The sequence below is a fragment of the Staurois parvus genome, unplaced genomic scaffold (genome assembly GCF_062004578.1).
Source record: "Staurois parvus isolate SC_StPar_1 unplaced genomic scaffold, SC_StPar_1.0 ptg000177l, whole genome shotgun sequence".
NCBI classification, from domain to species: Eukaryota; Metazoa; Chordata; class Amphibia; order Anura; family Ranidae; genus Staurois; species Staurois parvus.
Window position 1 is genome coordinate 3852679 of NW_028317973.1, and position 21399 is coordinate 3874077.

General features: G+C 47.3%; 1 protein-coding gene across 3 annotated transcripts in view; it reads right to left on the minus strand.

The window, feature by feature from the left end:
- The window catches only part of CDH23 (cadherin related 23), a 1300862-nt gene that overhangs the window by 1197170 nt on the left and 82293 nt on the right, over positions 1–21399 (minus strand). The window lies entirely within an intron of this gene.

Here is a 21399-nt window from a genome sequence, read left to right on the forward strand (position 1 = left end):
TCTGCAACAATGCTAGGGTAAGCAAATTGCCTTCAGAACATGACAATTGTATTTAGTTTTATGACTTGAATATAAATCAAAACCTTCCCTGGATGCACTGCTTCTTTGCTGAAATGTATGATTGTGCATGTGATAATTAAGAGGAGGGTTCTGTAAGGATAAAATGCAGTAGATCACATTTAAAAAATGTGAGTACAAGCAGATAGCTCTCTGCACCCACAAGTAATGCTGGCCCAACCCTTGCAACTCTCCTTTTGTCCCTCCAATGGTTTTCGACTGACCCAATGCACAAGATCCAAAATACTAACCACAATATGCAAAGCCATCCACAACTCTGCCAAAAACTAGATTGCCAGCATCATCTGAAAAGATCACCCAAACCATCCTCTTCACACCTCCCAAAACCTCCTTGCTCTCCAGCCACTTCATCACACCCTCCTATGGATTTCTTCAGAGCCTCTTCAGTCCTTTAGAACACCCTATGCCAATCTATCCTGCCATCTCCTACTCTGTCTGCCTTAGGCATTCCTCGAAAATTCATCTCTTTAGAGAAACCTATCCCACCTCTACATTCCAAGTGGAATATTACTTTCGCTTTTATCTTATCACCCCACAATGATTACCTTTTTGAATTACTTGTCTCTCCCTCTTGAGTGTAAGCTCTTGTGAGCAGGACCCCTCACCCTTCTGTATTGAATTTTATTGTAACTATGCTGTCTCCATTCATTTTGTAATGCACTGCTTAAACTGTTGTTGTGGTTGAAATGCTGTATTATTATTGAAATAATAGTAAAATAATATAAAGTATTGCATAATGGAATATTAAATCTATGTACAATTCATTACAAGTCTGTGTTTTTATTTATGATGGCACTGAAGTTTTCCAGTATTTTGTCCAAATACAACCTTACGTCCCCAACTCGATTACATTTTCTTTGCTTAGCTATTTAGTACCCTTCCTTGCAAGGTCTACATTTTATTTTGACAACGATCGCCATTTCTTAGCTTACTGATGTCATTTCCAGTTCCATGGAGTAAGAGTTAGGCAGTTGTTACTTACAAAAGTGTAGTATTTTCTTCAGGTAATATACTTTACCCCAACCCTATTACATTTTCTGTGCCCACAGCTATTTATTACTTTTTCTTGAGGAGTCTGCACTTTATTTTGACAGCGCTGTGGGGGGTTGGGCGTGTCCAAATCCTGGACTAGGGGTGGTTGACATAGTGAGCCTTAAAGTACCTACTGTCATTGCAATGACGCGAGTGGTGCCACTATGTATTTGTGTGTATGTATGGGAGTTATTGCTGGGCTCTTTCACATGTTTCATTTGGTCATTGGGAATCATATTTCCCTGATGGAAAAAACTGGAAAACTAATACATTTGGGCACATTGCTGATTGTTTGGAAAGGTACTGCATATTGGGGCTTGTAACTGCTGGGTATGGGAGAAGTTTTCTATTGTTCCTTGTACTCTGTGTATACATACTACATGCTTCATGTTTTCACTGTCTGTCTAATACAGGAGCTGATTTAGGCTTCCAAATATTGCTGTTCTTATCTTTCTGTGGCATAAACGTATTTTTAAGGCACTATCAATGTGTTGTGGTTCCGAGATTAGAGATAGAAATGTGAAACATTTTTCTTTAGATGCACATTTACATCAAATTATGTTTTTAAATACAATTATAGTGTTTTTTATTTAATTTAATTTTACATTTTTTAAATAGTTTCTATCAATGCCTTCAATAAATTAATTATAACAGGGTGCTTCAATATATCTGTTCAGCATACTGGGCAGTCTAGTAAGAAAGCAAAAACGAGTTCTGAACTTTTGCCACTCCTGTGGACTTAGTGGAGTGTAGTCCTGCTATTTATATCTCTACAGCACAGTAGTTAAATCCGTTGTCTGAAAACGTGGCATACCAGCCTTACAAACATTGTTATGGGTGACTATCCTGGCAGGTGACACAGATTTCACCAAGACGCAGTGTTTAAGTGTCAGCTTCGTCTTTACTAGAACCCCGGATGGTAGGAATGGGACAGAACCCTATTGGTCCTGTTTTTCTTTGCTACTAGCTGACACCAGGTTGTGGCCTGTGGGTTTGCTTCACCAGGGGGGTCACAGGAGCATGGATGGAACATCAAGAAAGCATCTGGCAGAGAACAGGTTAGAAAATACTCCACAACTAAGTTAGGTTCGAGGCAGTTTACAAGCAAGAGAGCAGTCCATGCCCAACCAAAGGGTCAAGGCAGGCAACAGGATAATCAGGGTCCAAGGAAAGGTCAAGGCAGGTGACAAGCAAGAGAGGTCAGGATAATCCAGGTTAGCAATGGTAAGGCAATCTAACAGGTAAGTATTATAGCTCCTTTGAATCAAAAGTTGTTAGTGACAAAAAACAGCACCAGCCACTTCCAGGGCTGATTAGTATATACCCCTTTAGTTTGACGGACATGCACAGTGTCATTTCAGGGATACTGGAAGTCCTGGCAGGAATTCTGTGAGCAGAATTGGAGGTACTAGCAATGATTTGCCAAAAGGAGATAGTGCCAAAGGAGATAATAGCAGGGATACTGGAAGTCCTGGCAGGGATTCTGTGAGCAGCATTGGAAGTACTGGCAAGAATTCTGGAAATCCCAGAAGGGAATCCTGGAAATGTAAGGATGGGAGGTATAGGAGCATATCTTGGAAATGTAGATATGGGTTGGGAGACATGCACCTAACTCTCCTTCTTGCACTCACCTATTGGCTACAGTCCTGGACCTGTATAGCACCTTGCAGCTAAATTCACGTTGCACTTTGTGCCAAAGTGAGTGCCCTATGCAGGATCCAGTGTCCAAAGCAAATAATACAGCCCAGCCATACCAAAGATAACCAATCCAGAATCTCTTAGCACAAGACAATAAGTAGTCAAATGCTGGTGTTTCAGATGAAAAAAAAATTAGTGGTTTCAAAATTCAAAATACCTCTCAGATTCATTACCCGAGGACACTAGCATAAAACTGGAGCCTCAAGGAGTGGGTGGGGTTATATTGGTATGCTCCAGAGGTAGCACTAGGAAAAGTTTCTGCACATGTTCCAAACACCAGAAGGTAGCATCCTATAACCCATGGCCTTTGGGTCCTTTTCTATGTGTTTACGATAAATATTTATATACAGTATTTCATATTTACCTTACTAAAAATACATCTTTTTTTTTACTTTTATATGTTATACTTTTCTAAATAAAAAAAACCTAGATAGGTTTTGTTTGTGGGTAGCTTTACAGTGCACGTTTTTGTACTTTTAGTTTATTATGTACTCTATGAAATATACTGTATGTCACACAACTTTTTCACTTTCTGTTCCTCACATTCAGACTTCTAAGACAGGATTCATTTCAATTGGTGGCAGAGAGAAATTCTTTCAGTTTTTCTATAAGAAACAGCAAAGATTCTGCAGTGGTTTTGTCAGTGAATAAACATCCCAAAGCACAAGCTGGAGATTTAGGATCACTACACTACTGAAAAATTGGACTGGAGAGTACTACTGCAAAAGGTGGAAGAAAAACTGAAGTACTGAGCTGAGGCTGGGTTTACTGTATGCCTCTCAATGTACGTTCTTTTTTTTTTGTTTTGTTTACAACCTTTATTAAGTAGAAATTGGTGGTACAAAAAAAATCATGTTTGTACACATAACAAATTGGGTATTTCGAAAAGTACATCCAAGTACAAATAATAAGGTTAAGATTAAAAAAAGGCATAAAAAGCAAAGCAATATTATGGTTAGAGTTAGAGATGAGCGAATCGAAGTATCCGAAGTGGAATTCGAGTCGAATATCGGAAAAATTTCGATTCGTGCCGAATCCGAAAAATAGCCTAATTCGGACGCGCGAATCGAAATTTTTCAGAAAATGGCGGCTGACATGTGCGGCGACGGAGCGGGGATGTCTGGGAAGGCGCGCAGACAAGGCGCGCTGACCCATAATGCATTCCTCAACTACATGTGATCGCATCAGCCTATCAGCAGCCAGCCAGCCAGCACTGTGTAATGGTCGAGCTATAAATAGCGGCCATTTTGGAATTCTTCATTTGCCTGCAGTTATTGAACAGAGGCAGACCGCTCTGTACTAGGGACAGGGACAGAGTTAGGGCCACAGAAACGATAATTGGGGACAGAAAAAAGTTACTTAGGGACAGAGAACCATTACTCAGGGACACAGACTTGTTAATGAGGGCCACAGAATCGTTATTTAGGGACAAAGAAACGCTAGTTAGGGCCACAGAATTCATAATCAGGGACAGACAGAATTGTTACTCAGTGCCAGAGAATTGTTACTTAGGGCCACAGAAACGTTATTAGGGCCACAGAATTGTTACTCAGGGACAGACAGAATTGTTACTGAGTGCCAGAGAATTGTTACTCAGGGACAGACAGAATTGTTACTGAGTGCTAGAGAATTGTTACTTAGGGCCACAGAAACTTTAATTAGGGCCACAGAATTTTTACTCAGGGACAGACAGAATTGTTACTGAGTGCCAGAGAATTGTTACTCAGGGACAGACAGAATTGTTACTGAGTGCCAGAGAATTGTTACTTAGGGCCACAGAATTGTTACTCGCACAGACACAGAATTGTTACTCGCACAGACACAGAATTGTTACTGAAGGCCACAGAACTGTTACTTAGGGCCACAGAATTGTTACTCGCACAGACACAGAATTGTTACTCGCACAGACACAGAACTGTTACTGAGGGCCACAGAACTGTTACTTAGGGCCACAGAATTGTTACTCGCACAGACACAGAATTGTTACTCAGGGCCACAGAACTGTTACTTAGGGACAAAGAAACGCTAGTTAGGACCACAGAATTCATACTCAGGGACAGACAGAATTGTTACTGAGTGCCAGAGAATTGTTACTCAGGGACAGACAGAATTGTTACGGAGTGCCAGAGAATTGTTACTCAGGGCCACAGAAACTTTACTTAGGGCCACAGAATTTTTACTCAGGGACAGACAGAATTGTTACTGAGTGCCAGAGAATTGTTACTCAGGGACAGACAGAATTGTTACGGAGTGCCAGAGAATTGTTACTTAGGGCCACAGAAACTTTACTTAGGGCCACAGAATTGTTACTCGCACAGACACAGAATTGTTACTCGCACAGACACAGAACTGTTACTGAGGGCCACAGAAACTTTACTTAGGGACAAAGAAACGCTAGTTAGGGCCACGGAATTCATACTCAGGGACAGACAGAATTGTTACGGCGTGCCAGAGAATTGTTACTCAGGGCCACAGAAACTTTACTTAGGGCCACAGAATTTTTACTCAGGGACAGACAGAATTGTTACTGAGTGCCAGAGAATTGTTACTCAGGGACAGACAGAATTGTTACGGAGTGTCAGAGAATTGTTACTCAGGGACAGACAGAATTGTTACTGAGTGCCAGAGAATTGTTACTTAGGGCCACAGAAACTTTAATTAGGGCCACAGAATTTTTACTCAGGGACAGACAGAATTGTTACTGAGTGCCAGAGAATTGTTACTCAGGGACAGACAGAATTGTTACTGAGTGCCAGAGAATTGTTACTTAGGGCCACAGGAACTTTACTTAGGGCCACAGAATTTTTACTCAGGGACAGACAGAATTGTTACTCAGTGCCAGAGAATTGTTACTCAGGGACAGACAGAATTGTTACTGAGTGCCAGAGAATTGTTACTCAGGGCCCCAGAAACTTTACTTAGGGCCACAGAATTTTTACTCAGGGACAGACAGAATTGTTACTGAGTGCCAGAGAATTGTTACTCAGGGACAGACAGAATTGTTACTGAGTGCCAGAGAATTGTTACTTAGGGCCACAGAAACTTTACTTAGGGCCACAGAATTGTTACTCGCACAGACACAGAATTGTTACTCGCACAGACACAGAACTGTTACTGAGGGCCACAGAAACTTTACTTAGGGACAAAGAAACGCTAGTTAGGGCCACGGAATTCATACTCAGGGACAGACAGAATTGTTACGGAGTGCCAGAGAATTGTTACTCAGGGCCACAGAAACTTTACTTAGGGCCACAGAATTTTTACTCAGGGACAGACAGAATTGTTACGGAGTGCCAGAGAATTGTTACTCAGGGACAGACAGAATTGTTACTGAGTGCCAGAGAATTGTTACTTAGGGCCACAGAAACTTTAATTAGGGCCACAGAATTTTTACTCAGGGACAGACAGAATTGTTACTGAGTGCCAGAGAATTGTTACTCAGGGACAGACAGAATTGTTACCGAGTGCCAGAGAATTCATACTCAGGGACAGACAGAATTGTTACTGAGTGCCAGAGAATTGTTACTCAGGGAAAGACAGAATTGTTACGGAGTGCCAGAGAATTGTTACTCAGGGCCACAGAAACTTTACTTAGGGCCACAGAATTTTTACTCAGGGACAGACAGAATTGTTACTGAGTGCCAGAGAATTGTTACTCAGGGACAGACAGAATTGTTACGGAGTGCCAGAGAATTGTTACTTAGGGCCACAGAAACTTTACTTAGGGCCACAGAATTGTTACTCGCACAGACACAGAATTGTTACTCGCACAGACACAGAACTGTTACTGAGGGCCACAGAAACTTTACTTAGGGACAAAGAAACGCTAGTTAGGGCCACGGAATTCATACTCAGGGACAGACAGAATTGTTACGGAGTGCCAGAGAATTGTTACTCAGGGCCACAGAAACTTTACTTAGGGCCACAGAATTTTTACTCAGGGACAGACAGAATTGTTACTGAGTGCCAGAGAATTGTTACTCAGGGACAGACAGAATTGTTACGGAGTGTCAGAGAATTGTTACTCAGGGACAGACAGAATTGTTACTGAGTGCCAGAGAATTGTTACTTAGGGCCACAGAAACTTTAATTAGGGACACAGAATTTTTACTCAGGGACAGACAGAATTGTTACTGAGTGCCAGAGAATTGTTACTCAGGGACAGACAGAATTGTTACTGAGTGCCAGAGAATTGTTACTTAGGGCCACAGAAACTTTACTTAGGGCCACAGAATTTTTACTCAGGGACAGACAGAATTGTTACTCAGTGCCAGAGAATTGTTACTCAGGGACAGACAGAATTGTTACTGAGTGCCAGAGAATTGTTACTCAGGGCCCCAGAAACTTTACTTAGGGCCACAGAAATTTTACTCAGGGACAGACAGAATTGTTACTGAGTGCCAGAGAATTGTTACTCAGGGACAGACAGAATTGTTACTGAGTGCCAGAGAATTGTTACTTAGGGCCACAGAAACTTTACTTAGGGCCACAGAATTGTTACTCGCACAGACACAGAATTGTTACTCGCACAGACACAGAACTGTTACTGAGGGCCACAGAAACTTTACTTAGGGACAAAGAAACGCTAGTTAGGGCCACGGAATTCATACTCAGGGACAGACAGAATTGTTACGGAGTGCCAGAGAATTGTTACTCAGGGCCACAGAAACTTTACTTAGGGCCACAGAATTTTTACTCAGGGACAGACAGAATTGTTACGGAGTGCCAGAGAATTGTTACTCAGGGACAGACAGAATTGTTACTGAGTGCCAGAGAATTGTTACTTAGGGCCACAGAAACTTTAATTAGGGCCACAGAATTTTTACTCAGGGACAGACAGAATTGTTACTGAGTGCCAGAGAATTGTTACTCAGGGACAGACAGAATTGTTACCGAGTGCCAGAGAATTGTTACTCAGGGACAGACAGAATTGTTACTGAGTGCCAGAGAATTGTTACTTAGGGCCACAGAAACTTTAATTAGGGCCACAGAATTTTTACTCAGGGACAGACAGAATTGTTACTGAGTGCCAGAGAATTGTTACTCAGGGAAAGACAGAATTGTTACGGAGTGCCAGAGAATTGTTACTCAGGGCCACAGAAACTTTACTTAGGGCCACAGAATTTTTACTCAGGGACAGACAGAATTGTTACTGAGTGCCAGAGAATTGTTACTCAGGGACAGACAGAATTGTTACTGAGTGCCAGATAATTGTTACTCAGGGCCCCAGAAACTTTACTTAGGGCCACAGAATTTTTACTCAGGGACAGACAGAATTGTTACTGAGTGCCAGAGAATTGTTACTCAGGGACAGACAGAATTGTTACTGAGTGCCAGAGAATTGTTACTTAGGGCCACAGAAACTTTACTTAGGGCCACAGAATTGTTACTCGCACAGACACAGAATTGTTACTGAGGGCCACAGAACTGTTACTTGGGGCCACAGAAACGTTAATCAGGGACACAGAATTGTTACTGAGGGCCACAGAACTGTTACTTAGGGCCACAGAATTGTTACTCGCACAGACACAGAATTGTTACTCAGGGACACAGAATTGTTACTCAGGGACACATAATCGTTTAATTAAAGAGTATGTCAGACAACATGCAGAGGAGTGGCAGAGGAGGCAATGTTTTAGGAGCGAGCAGACGTGGCAGCAGAGGAAGGGGTCGAGGCAGCACTATTCGCAGCCAGAGGCCAGTGCTCCCGGTGTCATCCAGCGGTCGTGTCTCCACCGACAACCCTGCCGTCGTCGATTGGTTGGCTCGGTCGTCTTCCTCTTCCCAGGTCACCTCTGACACCTACAGCCAACGGTCGGTGGGTACGTCAGACACAACCGTTAGTTGGCATGGCCCGGGACCTAGCCCACTGAAATCACGTGTCCTCTACCTGCCCCTGTCCTTTGGTGTTCCCTCACCAAGCGAAGTATCGCATGCTGTGGGCTCAGCCCCACTGTACAGTGAGGAAGAGCTAACAGAGGGCGGTCAGGAACGGGGGGAGACATCCGCCTTTTCAGCAGCTAGGCGAAGAAGTAGTGGCGAGGAGAGTGGCCCGGTAGCCGGTCTAGAGACAGGTCTGTCTCCTGACCCAGATGCAGCCGAGGGGGCTAGTAGTGAGGCGGAGACCCTACTTGATGATGAGGAGGTTGATCGCACTTGGCAGCCTCGTCGTCATCAGGCAATTTCTTCCGCATCATCAGGAGAAGAGGGTGGCAGCTTGGCAGTGAGCGAAACAGTCGGTGGGTTGCCCAGGAGACAGCAGGAGGGTCGCAGCAGTGTCAGTGGAAGCAGTGTCAGTGGAGCCAAACGGCCACGGAGTAGAGCACCAGCTCCACTGCAGCCTACCACCACGGCCAGTAGTGGTGCCGGTGTGCACGGAGGAAGCAGCAGTCAGCCAGTGAGGAGTATCGGGGGCAAAGTTTCCTACTCGGCGGTGTGGCAATTTTTCGTCAAGCCGCCCGAGGAAGTAAACGTAGCCGTATGTCGACTATGTGGCCAGAAAGTCAAGCGTGGCCAGGGGGCCCATGTTGGGACTATTTGGGCCATGTTGGGACAATGGGAGACCTCCCATTGCTGCTGTCTCCATCGCCACACTCTGCCATGTGCCACTTTCAGGTCTCCTCACACACTGCTGGTGTGTTCAGTTTTTTGACATAGGGTGCTGGCAGATTACGGGCCTCCCATAGCTGCTGCCAGGCCCCTAATCTGCCATAGGCCCCTATATACCGCCTCCTCATGCTGCTGCCAGGTCCAGAGTCTCTCATGGGTCCCTGTACGGCCTCCCATTGCTGCTGTCTCCATCGCCACACTCTGCCATGTGCCACTTTCAGGTCTCCTCACACTGCTGGTGTGTAGAATTTTTTGACATAGGGTGCTGGCAGATTAAGGGCCTCCCATAGCTGCTGCCAGGCCCCTAATCTGCCATAGGCCCCTATATACCGCCTCCTCATGCTGCTGCCAGGTCCAGAGTCTGTCATGGGTCCCTGTACGGCCTCCCATTGCTGCTGTCTCCATCGCCACACTCTGCCATGTGCCACTTTCAGGTCTCCTCACACTGCTGGTGTGTTGAATTTTTTGACATAGGGTGCTGGCAGATTATGGGCCTCCTATAGCTGCTGCCAGGCCCCTAATCTGCCATAGGCCCCTATATACCGCTTCCTCATGCTGCTGCCAGGTCCAGAGTCTCTCATGCCATGTGCCACTTTCAGGTCTCCTCACACTGCTGGTGTGTTGAATTTTTTGACATAGGGTGCTGGCAGATTATGGGCCTCCCATAGCTGCTGCCAGGCCCCTAATCTGCCATAGGCCCCTATATACCGCCTCCTCATGCTGCTGCCAGGTCCAGAGTCTGTCATGGGTCCCTGTACGGCCTCCCATTGCTGCTGTCTCCATCGCCACACTCTGCCATGTGCCACTTTCAGGTCTCCTCACACTGCTGGTGTGTAGAATTTTTTGACATAGGGTGCTGGCAGATTACGGGCCTCCCATTGCTGCTGCCAGGCCCCTAATCTGCCATGGGCCCCTATATACCGCCTCCTCATGCTGCTGCCAGGTCCAGAGTCTGTCATGGGTCCCTGTACGGCCTCCCATTGCTGCTGTCTCCATCGCCACACTCTGCCATGTGCCACTTTCAGGTCTCCTCACACACTGCTGGTGTGTAGAATTTTTTGACATAGGGTGCTGGCAGATTACGGGCCTCCCATAGCTGCTGCCAGGCCCCTAATCTGCCATGGGCCCCTATATACCGCCTCCTCATGCTGCTGCCAGGTCCAGAGTCTGTCATGGGTCCCTGTACGGCCTCCCATTGCTGCTGTCTCCATCACCACACTCTGCCATGTGCCACTTTCAGGTCTCCTCACACACTGCTGGTGTGTAGAATTTTTTGACATAGGGTGCTGGCAGATTAAGGGCCTCCCATAGCTGCTGCCAGGCCCCTAATCTGCCATAGGCCCCTATATACCGCCTCCTCATGCTGCTGCCAGGTCCAGAGTCTGTCATGGGACCCTGTACGGCCTCCCATTGCTGCTGTCTCCATCGCCACACTCTGCCATGTGCCACTTTCAGGTCTCCTCACACACTGCTGGTGTGTAGAATTTTTTGACATAGGGTGCTGGCAGATTACGGGCCTCCCATAGCTGCTGCCAGGCCCCTAATCTGCCATGGGCCCCTATATACCGCCTCCTCATGCTGCTGCCAGGTCCAGAGTCTGTCATGGGTCCCTGTACGGCCTCCCATTGCTGCTGTCTCCATCGCCACACTCTGCCATGTGCCACTTTCAGGTCTCCTCACACACTGCTGGTGTGTAGAATTTTTTGACATAGGGTGCTGGCAGATTATAGGCCTCCCATTGCTGCTGCCAGGCCCCTAATCTGCCATAGGCCCCTATATACCGCTTCCTCATGCTGCTGCCAGGTCCAGAGTCTCTCATGCCATGTGCCACTTTCAGGTCTCCTCACACTGCTGGTGTGTAGAATTTTTTTGACATAGGGTGCTGGCAGATTACGGGCCTCCCATAGCTGCTGCCAGGCCCCTAATCTGCCATGGGCCCCTATATACCGCCTCCTCATGCTGCTGCCAGGTCCAGAGTCTGTCATGGGTCCCTGTACGGCCTCCCATTGCTGCTGTCTCCATCGCCACACTCTGCCATGTGCCACTTTCAGGTCTCCTCACACACTGCTGGTGTGTAGAATTTTTTGACATAGGGTGCTGGCAGATTACGGGCCTCCCATAGCTGCTGCCAGGCCCCTAATCTGCCATAGGCCCCTATATACCGCCTCCTCATGCTGCTGCCAGGTCCAGAGTCTGTCATGGGTCCCTGTACGGCCTCCCATTGCTGCTGTCTCCATCACCACACTCTGCCATGTGCCACTTTCAGGTCTCCTCACACACTGCTGGTGTGTAGAATTTTTTGACATAGGGTGCTGGCAGATTAAGGGCCTCCCATAGCTGCTGCCAGGCCCCTAATCTGCCATAGGCCCCTATATACCGCCTCCTCATGCTGCTGCCAGGTCCAGAGTCTGTCATGGGTCCCTGTACGGCCTCCCATTGCTGCTGTCTCCATCGCCACACTCTGCCATGTGCCACTTTCAGGTCTCCTCACACACTGCTGGTGTGTAGAATTTTTTGACATAGGGTGCTGGCAGATTACGGGCCTCCCATAGCTGCTGCCAGGCCCCTAATCTGCCATGGGCCCCTATATACCGCCTCCTCATGCTGCTGCCAGGTCCAGAGTCTGTCATGGGTCCCTGTACGGCCTCCCATTGCTGCTGTCTCCATCGCCACACTCTGCCATGTGCCACTTTCAGGTCTCCTCACACTGCTGGTGTGTAGAATTTTTTTGACATAGGGTGCTGGCAGATTACGGGCCTCCCATAGCTGCTGCCAGGCCCCTAATCTGCCATGGGCCCCTATATACCGCCTCCTCATGCTGCTGCCAGGTCCAGAGTCTGTCATGGGTCCCTGTACGGCCTCCCATTGCTGCTGTCTCCATCGCCACACTCTGCCATGTGCCACTTTCAGGTCTCCTCACACACTGCTGGTGTGTAGAATTTTTTGACATAGGGTGCTGGCAGATTACGGGCCTCCCATAGCTGCTGCCAGGCCCCTAATCTGCCATGGGCCCCTATATACCGCCTCCTCATGCTGCTGCCAGGTCCAGAGTCTGTCATGGGTCCCTGTACGGCCTCCCATTGCTGCTGTCTCCATCGCCACACTCTGCCATGTGCCACTTTCAGGTCTCCTCACACACTGCTGGTGTGTAGAATTTTTTGACATAGGGTGCTGGCAGATTATGGGCCTCCCATTGCTGCTGCCAGGCCCCTAATCTGCCATAGGCCCCTATATACCGCTTCCTCATGCTGCTGCCAGGTCCAGAGTCTCTCATGCCATGTGCCACTTTCAGGTCTCCTCACACTGCTGGTGTGTAGAATTTTTTTGACATAGGGTGCTGGCAGATTACGGGCCTCCCATAGCTGCTGCCAGGCCCCTAATCTGCCATGGGCCCCTATATACCGCCTCCTCATGCTGCTGCCAGGTCCAGAGTCTGTCATGGGTCCCTGTACGGCCTCCCATTGCTGCTGTCTCCATCGCCACACTCTGCCATGTGCCACTTTCAGGTCTCCTCACACACTGCTGGTGTGTAGAATTTTTTGACATAGGGTGCTGGCAGATTACGGGCCTCCCATAGCTGCTGCCAGGCCCCTAATCTGCCATAGGCCCCTATATACCGCCTCCTCATGCTGCTGCCAGGTCCAGAGTCTGTCATGGGTCCCTGTACGGCCTCCCATTGCTGCTGTCTCCATCACCACACTCTGCCATGTGCCACTTTCAGGTCTCCTCACACACTGCTGGTGTGTAGAATTTTTTGACATAGGGTGCTGGCAGATTAAGGGCCTCCCATAGCTGCTGCCAGGCCCCTAATCTGCCATAGGCCCCTATATACCTCCTCCTCATGCTGCTGCCAGGTCCAGAGTCTGTCATGGGTCCCTGTACGGCCTCCCATTGCTGCTGTCTCCATCGCCACACTCTGCCATGTGCCACTTTCAGGTCTCCTCACACACTGCTGGTGTGTAGAATTTTTTGACATAGGGTGCTGGCAGATTACGGGCCTCCCATAGCTGCTGCCAGGCCCCTAATCTGCCATAGGCCCCTATATACCGCCTCCTCATGCTGCTGCCAGGTCCAGAGTCTGTCATGGGTCCCTGTACGGCCTCCCATTGCTGCTGTCTCCATCGCCACACTCTGCCATGTGCCACTTTCAGGTCTCCTCACACACTGCTGGTGTGTAGAATTTTTTGACATAGGGTGCTGGCAGATTAAGGGCCTCCCATAGCTGCTGCCAGGCCCCTAATCTGCCATAGGCCCCTATATACCGCCTCCTCATGCTGCTGCCAGGTCCAGAGTCTCTCATGGGTCCCTGTACGGCCTCCCATTGCTGCTGTCTCCATCGCCACACTCTGCCATGTGCCACTTTCAGGTCTCCTCACACTGCTGGTGTGTAGAATTTTTTTGACATAGGGTGCTGGCAGATTACGGGCCTCCCATAGCTGCTGCCAGGCCCCTAATCTGCCATGGGCCCCTATACCGACTCCTCATGCTGTGACGTTGCAACAAGGTGGAATTCAACCCTACATATGTTAGACCGCCTTTACGAACAGCAAAAGGCCATCACAGATTTCCTGATGTTAAAAGCGGATAAAGGTATTCCCTGTGTAACTTAGATGTCAGCCATTGGCAGCTCATGCGTGACACCTGCGCTTGCTCAGGCCCTTTGAGGAGGCCACGCTATTCGTGAGTCGGCAGGACTATGGGATGAACGACGTCATTCCTCTGTTGCACGTCCTGGAACAAATGCTGTTAACAATGGCTGGTCAGGGTGCGGTAGACGTGGCGCACAGATCTCAACGCCACATGACCCCTGTGGGGGCAGGACAGGAAGAAGAGGAGGAGGTAGAGGAGGACATTGGTGCTCAGGAATTATTGAGTGAAATGGGTGGTTTTTCCACTCAGCGGACAGGAGTGGAGGAGCAGGAGCATCTGGTAGAGGAGGAGGAGGAGGAGGAGACAGAGGACCCAGACGCACCGTGGCAGTATGCTGTGGAGATGGAGGCAGGGAGTCCCTCGCATTCCTTGGCACAAATGGCCCATAGCATGCTCGCTTGCTTGCGTAGCGACAGCCGAATAATAACCATCAGACAGAGGGATGACTTTTGGCTGTCCACCTTGTTGGACCCTCGCTACCGTTCAAAAATGGTGGCCTTTTTCACACCTGCTGAGAGGGAGGCCAAAATAACGTACTATAAAAACCACCTATGTAGTCAGCTGGTCTCTGCCTGTCTGCGCCAACGTCCATCCTCAGACACTGTGGGCCCTGTGCGCTCGCGTTCCGCTGCCATGGCAGTAGGGGAGGGGTGGGGTGGTAGGAGCAGTGGCAGCTCCACCAGCAGCGGCTGCCTCAGTCTGCAGTCGATGATGAGTAGCTTTCTTCACCAGCGCAGTGAGGAAACTACTAACCAGCCGCAGCAGCAGCAGCAGCAGCAGCATCAGGTGGACCTGGAGCAGGACCTCAAACAACAGGCTTAGGCCTACTTGGACAGCACCCTGCCAACCGAGGTAGACAATCCCCTTGACTACTGGGCAACGAAACTTGACCTTTGGCCCCAACTAGCTGAATTTGCCCTTGAAAGGCTGTCATGCCCGGCCAGTAGCGTGGCATCGGAGCGCGTGTTTAGTGCGGCAGGAGGTATTGCAACTCCGCGGAGGACACGACTGTCCACCCAAAGTGTGGAGAGACTGACGTTTGTGAAAATGAATCAGGCGTGGATTAGTCTGGATTTCAAACCACCAGTTCCTGACACAACTGACTAAATCCGCCATGAATCATGCCCCAAACATGTGCCACTTTCAGGTCTCCTCACACTGCTGGTGTGTTCCATTTTTTGTCATAGGGTGCTGGCAGATTACGGGCCTCCCATAGCTGCTGCCAGGCCCCTAATCTGCCATGGGCCCCTATACCGCCTCCTCATGCTGCTGCCAAGTCCAGAGTCTCTCATGGGTCCCTGTACGGCCTCCCATTGCTGCTGTCTCCATCGCCACACTCTGCCATGTGCCACTTTCAGGTCTCACACACTGCTGGTGTGTAGAATTTTTTGACATAGGGTGCTGGCAGATTACGGGCCTCCCATAGCTGCTGCCAGGCCCCTAATCTGCCATAGGCCCCTATATACCGCCTCCTCATGCTGCTGCCAGGTCCAGAGTCTGTCATGGGTCCCTGTACGGCCTCCCATTGCTGCTGTCTCCATCGCCACACTCTGCCATGTGCCACTTTCAGGTCTCCTCACACTGCTGGTGGGTTCCATTTTTTGTCATAGGGTGCTGGCAGATTACGGGCCTCCCATAGCTGCTGCCAGGCCCCTAATCTGCCATGGGCCCCTGTTGTCGCTTGTTGGCATATTCCGCTCGTTCAGATGCTCCTTCTCCTGCTACTCCTCTTCACGGATTCCGTCAGCAGTCTTTCTTGGAATCCGTTTCCAAGAGACAACAGTTTGCGAGCACGCACCAGACGGTGCAGAAACTGAACGTCCTCCTGTCCAAGTTGCTGCTGCCAGGCTCGTAATCTGTCATGCGCCCCTGTACCGCCTCCTCATGCTGCTGCCAGGTCCAGAGTGTGTCATGGGCCCCCGTACCGACTCCAAATGCTGCTGCCAGGCCCGTAATCTGTCATGGGCCCCTGTACCGCCTCCCCATGCTGCTGCCAGGTCCAGATTGTGTCATGGGTCCCTGTACGGCCTCCCATTGCTGCTGCCAGGCCTGTAATCTGCCATGGGCCCCCGTACCGACTCCTCATGCTGCTGCCAGGCCCGTAATCTGCCATGGGCCCCTGTACCGCCTCCTCATGCTGCTGCCAGGTCCAGAGTGTGTCATGGGTCCCTGTACGGCCTCCCATTGCTGCTGTCTCTATCGCCACACTCTGCCATGTGCCACTTTCAGGTCTCCTCACACTGCTGGTGGTTTCCATTTTTGTCATAGGGTGCTGTATGGCCTCCCATTGCTGCTGCCTCCACCGCCACACTGTGGCTCCACACTCTGGTTTTGGCCCCGTGACTGCCCAAATGAGTGAAGTGTGCGGTGATTCTAAGATCGACGGCACTCATCTGCATGTCATACTGCCTGACAGTATTATTTCTCTTCCCCAGCAGACTCCAAGGGCATTTAAATTAAAGGTACAGTGTTCAGCACTAATATTAAGTCTCTCTGAAGCCTAGAAACACCCTTTTTTAAGTTAAATTCACAGCGAATATATTCGACTCGAATCGAAATTTTTCTACGAATTCGCCGAATCAGTCGAATCGAATTTTTGAATACTTCGCTCATCTCTAGTTAGAGTATAGACTGCCAATATCTGTATCGAGTTAGTTCTTTATTTTGACAGAAGTATACCTTTAACATAACTGACTAATTAAGAGAGCAAGTTAAAACAGATGAGTCTTTTACTTATCTCTGTCATCTATTACAACTCTCTACAACACTGGAATATCTTCAAAGATTACCCAAAGATTACAATTAGACTCTGCATTTTTTCTGTACAGTTTCATCATTTTACGGCACATTAGTTCAGCTATTTGTTGAAATATGCCTATTTGTCAAGCGTAAGATAATAGATTATGTTAACAATTACCATGGTAAATATACATTAAGAAGTTGTTGATGAAAATGTATTTGATTTGCAAACTAAACAAAAATAAAAACATATCTGTTAAAGCCACGTAGATCCAACTATTTGGATAGAGTTTTATCCGTATAAAAAAGAAAATGTCAGTTACCAATATTTAATATTGTGTCTACAGTACTATTATCACTGTTCTGACCAGGTTGTTTGTTTATGCATTTAGTGCAATGTTTATTCTTTATATTGGTACCCTATAATTTACAGTACATTAATATTTGGCATCTAAAAACTGGCTTGGCTATTTTGGCACAATAAATTTGGCTATGTACATTTTCAGCACCGTTAACCTTTATTTCATGTGTTATTTTGGCACATACTCGTCACATAAAATTAATTTATCACATCCAAAAACCACCAGCCACTGATTACTAAGATTATCCTATGTTCCAAGTCGAACCCTAAACCTCTCCATTAAAGTGGACCATCACGCAAAAGGGGAAGTTCAGCTTTTCATATTTCTTCCCCTCTCTATCATATTTGAAATGTTTTTTTTGTTTGGGGGGGGGCAGTTACCAGGTTTTGACAGATACCCACTCCCCACTTCTGCTCCAACTGCCTATGCTACTGGAGCAGAAGTTCTCACCCCTTGCCCACAACCTCTTGGGACATGTCACAGGTCCCAGGAGGCTTCGGGACCATTCACACAGACCAACGCAGGCTCACGCTTCCATAGTGGGGAGCCAGCTGTGAAGCCAAAAGGAACTCTGCTGACAACTGATAAGTCATCTATTGTTAAGTATGTGGCAGCCGGCTTGCCAGCCCGCTCCTTAACAACCAGCTATTTACTGGTTGTTCAGGATGCCGGCAGCTGCCACTAACAAAAAAAAAAAGCTGAAAACTGACTCTTAGCAGCAGCTAGCAGTGTTTAGGTGCATTTCGTGTTTTTTTTCTGCTGGTAAATTCAAAAACACATTAAAAAAGTTGTTTTATCTGCTCCTAGAAGCTGAAGCTTCAAAAATGCTTCTAGACTACAATAGTGTGCATGGACACATAGGATAACACTATTTGTAGGCTGCTAGCTGACACCAGGATGTGGCCTGTGGGTTTGCCTCACTGGGGGGGTCACAGCAGCATGAAGGGTACATCAAGAAAGCAGGTAAGCATCTGGCATCTAAGGGCAGAAAAAAAGCGTATGTTTAAGCTAGTGTGCATGGAGCCTGAAGCTCCTCTTTATCACAACTCTGTTCTCAGAGTCTACAATACAAAATAAACATGCTACCTGAAAGGAAGAGAGTACATACATATTTTCTGCCCATGCTGCCAAGTGCAGCTCCACTGCTGAGGAATAGCCCCTTATAATCTTCTGGCGAAATGACATTCTTGGAAGGAGAGGTAAATATTTAGTCATCTTTTCAAGTAATGTGTTTATTTTCTATTTTAGATTTACAAGTTCATTTGAATCTGCAAACATATTAGTAGCAAAAATCAATTAACCCAATAATTTAGGTCAGTGGTGGTCAATGTAGTAAATTTAATGGGGCCTGAAGTATGGCTTCTGACATATTTATTAGAATGGTATTTATTAACACAATCAAGTGGACATAAAACATGGGGTAAGTATTTTTTTTTTTTTTTTTGCAATCCAAGCTTGATGCTTTTCTCTCAACCTGGGCACTATGGATGGAAGTTGGAAAAGTGTGGCTCTCTGGCCCCCATAATCCCAACACCTCTTTTGATGCCCTTGAAAACCATTACCATCTTGATGCACATATTTGTATCCTATTATGCCAAAGATTCTCAATCACCATTTTGTAGCTCTCCTTTCTTATTGCACTGGACAATATACACACACATGTAATACTTTTTTTTACCCTTAAAATATTACATCCCAAAGAGCTCAGGAAAAAAAATATTGATTTGTTTGCGCATTGGAATTAAAGTGATTGTAAAGGCTCAATGATTTTGAACCTTCATGCATACAGTAAAAAACCTTCTGTGTGCATCAGCCCCCCTCAGCCCCCAAAACTTACCCAAGCCTCCTCTCAATCCAGCGATGTGCACGAGAGCAGCAGCTCTCCTTAGACTCTCCCTCCTCATTGGCTGAGACAGAAGTGGAAGCCATTGGCTCATGCTACTGTCAATCACAGTCAATGAGGAAAGAGTGAGGGGCTGGACCGAGCCCTGAGTGTGAATGAACACGCAGAGCAGTGTCTCGAGAATGAGCCTGCTCGGGTGACCCCCGAGCAGCTCTTGGTATCGGGGCACTTGGTGGGGTGGGGGGGGGGTTGGGGCAGGCGTGTCAGTGGGGATACCTCTATTTATATATATATATATATATATTTATTATTATTTTTTTTTTTTTTATATTCCTTTATTTGCCTTTTATATGCACTTTTTTACATTCTTCTCCTTCATGGTGAATCTGGAACAAGTTAACAAAGATCTAATCTAGCCCCTCCATGCACTTTAGTAGTAATAGTTAAGTTTATAATAGTGAAAAAGAGAGCGGAAGGCCTTCTAAGTGCAGTATTGATAATTTATTAGTAAACAATAGATAACTTGCACTTACAAGATACATAGTTAAAAAGACTCATCGTGTGGTGTAATGAGATCCAGGTGGGACATCCAGCCGTCCAGCAGCAAACTCTGTCTATAGGATCAAGAAGTAGAGCCCAGGATGTGCCTGTGCATCAAAATGAGGTTTGGAGAGCAGAGTCGGATGTAGGAGGTGAAGGGGGCGGTAACGCATTTCAGAGCATGCTCAATAGGCTCCTTCTTCAGTCACATGATGAGTCTTTTTAACTATGTAGCTTGTAAGTGCAATGTATCTATTGTTTACTAATAAATTGTCAATACTGCACTTAGAGGCGCCTTCCTCTCTTTTTCATGTTACTGCATTAGAGCCTTGCTTCCACTCTAAGAAGAGCTGCCTCAGTGTTACTGCTCCCATCCATCCATTCCTGATATCTATCTGGCACCTTTATCCTACAGCTACAGAGGTTGGGCTCTAACAAGTGCGCCCTATATAATATACATTTTCTAGTTTATAATAGTGGTCTACTGCTCTTTTAGCAGGCAATAGATCACAGTTGTGATGATCTGTTACTGCAAGGGTGGATAGGGTCTAGAAGGGGGTACCACCGCTAAGGTAGCCATCTGTTGGCCTTTTTGGTGAGACTGTCCCAAGATTTGAATTAAATCCCAGCAAATCTGAGCTTAATCCTGGAGCCCAGTGCCAGAACAAGTTTTGTTTCTGGCTTGACAGGGGCACTACCTGGCCACCCGACACATGTGCCGCGCATCTTTTGCGGGATGTCTGGAAACCATTGCTATCTGCACTTCTAAGGCAGCTGACATCTCTCCCCACCAGCTGCCTACAGTAAACATTGCAGAGTGGACTAAGGCAGCCTCCTCCTTGGCTTCAACATTCTGTACACAGAAAAGAGAAGGAGGAGCCGGGGAGGTACACCGCTCTGCAAGAGCCACACTGATCTGAGGTTTACAGTAAGTTTATTATAAATGGAGACTTGTACAGGAAGGGGACACAGTGACCAGGAAGGGGGGTTGAGGGGTGACAGGTAAACGTGTACACTTAAAAGGAGTTATTTGGGGAAGGGGTGACCGGGGTAAAAGGATATGTGCTCGGTGGCACTTTGGGAGGGGAGAGGACTTATGCTAATAGAGGGGGATTAGACTTGAAATCACCCCACCCCACATTCTAGAACAAGGCCTCTCTCCTTCCAAAAGCACAACCCAGCACATATCTGCCCCCACTCCACCTTCTAGTACAAGCCCACTGTGCTCCCAAAACACCCCCCAAGCACATTTTCTGTATATTCTTCCTGCAGCCGCTGAAAGCCAGACACTCCTCCTCTCTGTCCCGCCAGCATTCAGCGGCTGCAGGAGGAAAATACAACCGATTCTAATAAATGGCACCCCCACCACCCCTCCTGTCCAGGTTCCACATCTTTCTGCTGCTCGACAGCATCATTCACTGCTCTACTGACACCAACCTCTGCCCTGCTGACATCGTCCACTGCCCTGCTGACACCATCCACTGCCCTAATGACACTGTCCACACAACATCCACTGCCCTACTGACACTGTCCACTGTTCTACAGTCAATTTTTAAGGTAGGATAAGTTCATATTTTTACAGTGGCATTAGTTTTATTAATATAAACATATTTTATGGGTACAAGAACGCTTTTGTTTTATTTAACCATTCCGCTTTAAGTCCCTCTCACTGTAAATGCAACTTGGCCACACCCACTGTTCACCACAGCGCACTACACACACTATAATATGACTCTCCTTGGGGAACCTAAGGGTGTCCCAGGTTTTTACAATCTTAGAATGTATACTACAAAAAAAAAATGCAGGAAGAAAGCAGCAGCGCATTATGAGACGATTTCAAGCCTCACA